We start from the raw sequence: 7379 nt of genomic DNA, 5'->3' as shown, positions 1-7379 counted from the left end.
GCAGTCAATCGATTTCATGTACAGTCGGTTTTATTGAATACGCAGTCAATCGATTTCCATGTACAATCGGTTTTATTGAACACGCAGTGAATCGATTTCCATGTACAATCTTCATTGAACACGCAGTCAATCGATTTCTTACGGTTACTAATTCAATTCGAGGGGTTAGGGCTCTGATACCAATTGAAAGGTATGAATTATGTATCGCAATTAACAGATATGATCAATATATCATATACTTAACCCTAGAATTGAATCAAGTATCTAATTAGAGAAGAAAAACTTTGTGCATACCTTGAATCCTTGAAGAAGATGCAGCCCTGTTGTAATTTCTTCTTGTTCCATTCTTTATAAGATCCACTTCTTATATCTATCCCATGATGGATGTGGTTTCAAAAGATGTTTAGTGTTCTTGATAGAGAGGAATAATGTTGGCGCCCAAAAAGGTTTATATAACCTATCTCTCAAATCATAGGATCTGAAGCAACGGTCTTTCCATCAAAGAACCGAAATTAACCGTCACCAAATAAATGCTTTTGGTTTTATACGGTACCCTCTATTTATATGTTTAGTATTTAACTAATGTAACAGTATTATATCAAATGTGAATCATATAATTGTTGACTCACAATTATCTTGTTCTCAACTGTGATATATATATATATATATATATATATATATATATATATATATATATATATTACAAGAAGACCAAATCGAGAATCAGGTTCAAGTTGCAGAGGATATTTTAATTTTTGAACATGCCGGGTAAACAAACGGATGGTTTTTATTTGGCTATTTTAGATTGTGTTTAGTACTGGAAGTTGCATTTGAATATTTGTTTCAACATGGTTTCAATGGAGAAGAATTTTATGAGATTGCTAGGAAATGTCAACCGATGCTTTGAATCATATTAATTATTTGCATCTTACATGTTTAGTCTATTTGAACAGATGCTTTGAATTAGTGAATTCAATGGATTTGATGACTAAATGTGTTTTCAAGCATCCAACACTTAAATTGCATGGTGAAGGAACTTCTACAGAAAGAACGAGTGAATTTTCAAGGAAAAGAAGGGAGGAAAACAGACAAAATGTGAGTCAATTTTAGTATTTATTTGTTTGGTTTTGTTTAAAGCAATTAGTTATAATGTAGACCAGGAACACCATATTCAGTTTGTGATGCAGCAACGGATTGAGAAGAGGTTGGAAATATTGTATGGTTGACATTCTTTAGTAGACATGCTTAGAGTGTAGTGGTTAAATAGTATATATTAAGAATTTGAAAACCATGTTTGGCAAGCATCAATGAAGGACCCTTTTCCTTATGAATAATGCTTTTGTATTGTTTTAGCATTGTACAATGTTAATTTAAATGTTATACTCGTATAAGCTTTAAAAAATAATTTTACGAGATCAGAACATTTGGGTGTTAAATTGGTGGCTTTTGTATGCTTGGATCCATGGCCATTTCTGCCATATTACTTTTATATTTCAGTTTTTGTTTTGTATTCAACAGATGCTACTTTGCCACGATAAATCTTTTTGTTCTTATACTGATCAACGGATAATGATGAATAGGGTGCAGCGGATTTTTCCTACCAGGTACTGTTTTGGAGTTATTCTAGATCATCATAAATCAAATGTTGGTAACCTTCTTTGGCTGTTGCATCTGGTTTCACTTACGGGCCTGGTTGGTTCAATTGGAGTTTCATGGGCACTTCTTCAATTTTTTGTTGTTGGTTTCTTTGTCAATGTAGAGGGTGAGTTATTGTCCTTGGAATAGCAAATGGGGTAGATTGTATAATGGAGGGATAAGCCAAGTGGAAGTGAGATTTTTTTGGGAAAGGCATATGCAAACAGTAGTTATCATGCTTTTTGGCTTTGCGGCTTCATTCCTTCACCTCTATCCCTCTCTCTCTCTCTCTTTCCACCATGACCCTCTCTCCATCGTCAGGTTACCCTCTCGTACTGGTTCTCCCTTTCTGTCACCAATCAAGTTAGTGTATCTCATCTCTCGCTTTCTTCGTCTCTCAATTTTGGTCCAACTACAAGCTAGGTTTTTTTAGTACCCGCTCTTGTCTGCAGCTTAGACATCACTCACAAAAGAGGTTGAATAATTTGATTATACTTTGTTTGAATTCCTAATCTTTAGTTTATGTGGGTTGAGGAAGGATCAGACGGAGAGGGAATTGGATGAGGATAGCCAAGTTAAATGTGACATTTTTTACCATAACTAGACAGGTTGCAAGCATAATGTCATGTTATAGAATTGTTTTGTTATTTCAGGTGAGCTTCATTCTTACCATCTTCAGGATAATAGGAGGACTTGGACGATAATAAGGTATCTTATATRATGTGTTTGTTGTRAAGTTACTTTCKTGTAATTTTATCTTGATCTACTTATGAGTGATTTTTAACCAAAATTTTCTTGTCATTTATTGTTTATTTTCACTATCATGATGCATCTCTATAATATGGTCTTAGGAATGCAAAAATTATTTCGTGGTTAAAGAATGGATGCAAAAATTATGGTCTTAGGGTCGTATACCAAACGCTTACCAAGTAAGTAATCCACCAAGAGTCACCATTCTAACTTACCTTTACCGGGTAACAATCCTTGCCATCAAAATAGATTGATGGTAAACGTTTATGACTAGGTAACAATCATCACCTTCACTTACTGGATTCTCGGTTCTTATTGAACCGATAAGTACTTACCAAGGTAAGTTTTAAGGAAACGCTCCCTTAGTCAAATTAATGGTGCTATTATAACTCACTATATGGGTAAAGCTTCAAAATCTGCTATTTTATTAGATCTTAAAGCATTGCTTATGTGTTGACAGAAATGGCATTTACGAAGTTAGTTATTTTTGCAGATTCATGGAGGCCTAAGGATTGTGATCGGAAAAGGGGTGAAAAGGCCAAGGGAGCATTGACCTGCCGACTACAATTCTATCTCTCGTTGAGTTAGCCAATTCTTTATAAAGGTATCATATTATCTAACAGTGTCAACTAACAGTATTCGTTAGGGAGCAAACAAACTGAAGTTATATTCCATCACTATTTATTCTACATTGACACAACTCAGTATATTTCAAAGATTGTAGTACAGTAACTCATACCGGACGAGGAATTATTAGCATGGGAAATGCATGTCTCAATACTAATGGAAGTCAAATCTTCATATGCATATTCAATATACGCTTGTTTTTGGTTATTCAATACTCCATCTGTTCCAAAATAGATGTTCATATTTCCTTTTTAGCTTGTCCCAAAAATAGGTGTTTACATTTGTTGATCTTTAATGGCAAATCTTCTGTGGGGTTTCTGGTTACTGTTATCTTGATCTTTACATGTGCTTTGGGGACTGTTTGCAGTCTGTCTGCTGTGCTAATCCTGTTTTCACATGGGTGTATGTGTTTTTGATCTCCCACTTCATTTGGTCTGAATTTGGAGCTACAATTTGGTGGTTGATCAATGATCCTACCTTATTGTTTGTCTCTGTTCCATGCTATTTTGTCAAGATAGTGCATTGGTTGTTGACCACTGATCCAACCAATGTATTCATTTATATGGAACTTTCTTTCTATTTGGGGATTGCACTCCGATGTTTTTACTATGTGAATATATAAGGTGGATTTTTCTGTCTCATGATCTGTTTTCATGGTTTCAATTAAATCACTATATTAGTCCACTGTTTGGGAGTTATAAGGATGGTTGGAGTGGTATATCTGGTATACACTGAACCAGAATTGGATGCACAATAGTGGCTTTTTTCCAAAGTGATATGGCTTGGATTTCTGTTTTGAGGAAATTCTGGTTAACATTTGGTTTGGGTGGTAATGTGGATAACTTGGAATGAAGAAGGAGATTCCAATGCTACGGTTCCTGCAAAGAAAACTATTTTTATGTAGATTTTTATGTGAACAACTGATGCAGCCAACCAGCTATCCTATGCTGCATCAAGGAAAATCTCTTATTGCAAAAAGCCCTTATATAAAAATGGATTTTTTTTCAGCAATGGCCATTGATAAAAGATGATGTTTGAAATCCTAATACTTGGATTCCAATTAACAGTAATAGATTTTGGAGAAGAAGTCGATCCCAATGCTCGACTGAGTTTGAATCGCCATTTTATCATCAATTGAAGCTATCTGATTTTGAAACAGCTGTGCCCACCATTGAAAAGATCCAAGTTGGTCGCTTTCTTCAATGGTATGGCTGGATTCTCATTCAATCTGGTGGCTTGTTCGATTCCATGGTTGGTGATGGCTGTCGGATTGAAACCCTAGATACAGATGTGAGTTTGCTTGAAATTATTGGGATTGGTTATGGGAAAACCGAAATTGAACAGGATGAGATGAGATGATTGTGAAGCGAAATCGATCGGGAATCCATGTTGGTTGCTGGGAAAATCGTCGAATTGACGATGTGTTCTTCACGGTGAAGTGTTCAGTCATGAGATTTGTTGGGGTTTATAATTCAGAAGTCTTGAGCCCATAATCTGATATGGTGGACTTCTAATAAATCTGTTGATTGGGCTTATTCTTATAATAACTGGGCCATGATATGATGATATGAGAAGGGCTATGATGTGTATTGGATTGATATCATGAGGTGGAAGGGTTTTTGGTTGTCTTTTCTTAACATTTTTTAGGGTAAAAATGGGTATGTCCATTTCCTCCATGTAATTTTCTTTTACATTAATAAATTTTTTCGGGAGTTTCGTTTCCTTTTTTTTTTTTAAATGTTATGTCAGTTTATTGTAACACATTTACATGAGACGCATAACCGTTTGATGATTTAAACTTGAGTTCTATAAAGCAATTTGTTAACACATTTAGACATTTTTTATATCCTATAAAGCAAATTTTGTGGTAATATTAAAACCAAAAGCATATGGTGTTGGGTTCACGGGTTGGTTGCATCTTTTTAGGTATGCTCAAATGAAATATTTTCGAGTTATATTTGTTCCATCCTTATAGAAAGACAACAAAATTGATTTAAATAGAAAGACAATAAGATTATGCGTCGTTTTTTTGCAGAAAACATTTACGAATGAGTGCATAACGAAAACTAAACAACAATTTGCATATATTGATGAACATTATTTACAAATGATTTTTTTTTTTCTGTTCAGTCAAGAATTTCAAGTTTTGTAATGAGTTCTGAGTATATATATTTAGAAACCCAATACGTGTGCAATTATTTTTCCATTCGATCTTGCTAATACACCATATTAACCTTCAACTTTATACATTAGTTGACTTGCAAAATAACCACACAAACTTATGATTCAAAGCTAAACTAATGTTTCAGAATTGTGATTCACACGCGCTGCATCGCACGGGTACATCACTAGTATGTATATGTATGTATGTGTGTGTATATATATATATATGTATATATATATATGGGTCAATTCAAATGAGAACTGATTAGTTTGTGGTAACTGTGAGATTCAATATCAACCACAAATCAACGGATAAATTAAGAAATTAATAATTATGGTAGTTTGAGTTAAAATTATAATTAGAGGGCATTTTAGGTATTTTTTAAAACTCCTTTCCTCTTTCTCATCTCTCCGACCTCCAATCTCCGGTGAACATTAATCCGGCAGGTACCAAGTAATCACAAAGATACACAATGTGATACCCATTGTGATATAATTAATACCATTGTGATACCAACTATGATACCAACTCAAACCTTAAAAACAAAGATACACAATGTGATACTCATTGTGATATACTGTGATACCGATTTCACCGGAGGCCAGAGATTGGAGGTCGGATAGATGAGAGAGGAGAGAGGAGTTTTTTAAAAATACCTAATATGCCCTCTAATTATAATTTTAACTCAAACTACCATAATTATTAATTTCCTAATTTATCTGTTGATTTGTGGTTGAGATTGGACCTCACAGTTAACACAAACTAATCAGTTCTCATTTGATTAAGCCCCTATATATATATATATATATATATATATATATATGCATGCACATGAAACCGCTAGACTGTTTCCTCATCTTCTTGATATTTCTATAGTAAATTGTTCAAAACTAGTTGAAATCTGAATTGATATAATACCATCACTTGGGGCTTTACATTTAGAAGGATGTTCTGAAGAGGTGTTTAAAAGCATGGTTGGTACGTCTTCATCGATTAATATGTTGAAAATGAAGAATATTGAAGAAGTAAATGGAGAAGTTTTGGAGCATCAGTGAATATGATGAATTGAGATACTTATGCGAATCAAAGTCGGAGACATGCAAATTTGTTTTGAATTTAAGAAAGTTGGAAGTAAAAGATTGTAAGAAGTTGGTATCGTATGGAATACGGGAAAAAAAAAAAAAAAAGAGCATCAGCAAATTGAAAATGAGAAACTTCAACTTTGTCTCCACCCACCTTCACTCCTTCAAAGGGCCCCTTGGACTTGGCTTCCTCCGTAACAATCTTCATCCTTTGCATCCAATAACGAAAGGGATCACCTTGTCTAACTCCTCGTTCAAGGTTGAACTCTCACGTAGGTGAACCGTTGACCAAAATAGAGACGGATGCCGATGAAAGTCATGAGTTTGATCCATTTTCACCGTTGGCTCCCAAACCCCCCATTTGGAGCATCAAATCTTCCAAAAACTTCCAATCGACACAATCGAAAGCTTTTTCAAAATCAACTATACAGAAAAAAAGTCCTATGATCAACCTTTATCATGAAAATTACTGATGCGTCGACCACTAGAATGCTATCAAATTCTTCTCTTGAATTTTTTCAAACAACCTCTTAAAAAAAAAAAAAAAACCAAATTAGACGAGAATGTTATTTTTGACAAACCACCTGGACCAAATTTGTGGTTTACTCTTTGCTTTATTATATATTAATTAATTTGTTTTGCATAAAATTCGAAAAATAGTTATAAGGTTTCCATAAACTCTAAACTACATTTAATGAATATATTAATCAACTTCTCATTTCCACAGACCACAAAAGCTCAAGTCAACCCCCTTTGCTTCATCTGCTCATTTCAATCTCTTCCTCACTTTGAATTCAAACCCCCAAATCATTCCATTGTTTGCAATGGCTGAAATCATTCTGGGTGCAGTCATGGATGTGTTGTTTCAGAAGTTAGCCTCAGGTGACTTGATGAAGCTGGCTCGATCTGAAGGTATCCATTCCCAGCTCCACAAGTGGAACAACACTTTGCTCCAGATCCAAGCTCTACTTGTTGATGCAGCCAACAAGCACATCACAGATACAGCTGTTGATTTCTGGCTGCGTAATCTCCAGGATTTGGCTTACCAAATAGACGATATACTCGATGATTTGGCCACAGAAGCTATCCGCCGCAAATTGAATAAAGATCCTCATGCCAGC

General features: G+C 34.7%; 1 long non-coding RNA gene and 1 pseudogene across 1 annotated transcript in view; both read right to left on the bottom strand.

Moving 5' to 3' along the window:
- LOC112518989 overlaps positions 1–414 on the bottom strand; it is a 2173-nt gene extending 1759 nt beyond the window's left edge. Inside the window, exon 1 of the long non-coding RNA XR_003069887.1 lies at positions 295–414. This is a non-coding gene — a long non-coding RNA (uncharacterized LOC112518989). The remainder of the gene's footprint in view (positions 1–294) is intronic.
- The window catches only part of LOC112520052, an 83691-nt pseudogene that overhangs the window by 12958 nt on the left and 63354 nt on the right, over positions 1–7379 (bottom strand).

This window comes from Cynara cardunculus, assembly GCF_001531365.2.
Source record: "Cynara cardunculus var. scolymus isolate 2C chromosome LG 10, CcrdV1, whole genome shotgun sequence".
NCBI lineage: Eukaryota > Viridiplantae > Streptophyta > Magnoliopsida > Asterales > Asteraceae > Cynara > Cynara cardunculus.
The sequence above is the reverse complement of the archived record's forward strand: the minus strand, read 5'-3'. Positions and strand labels throughout refer to the sequence as shown.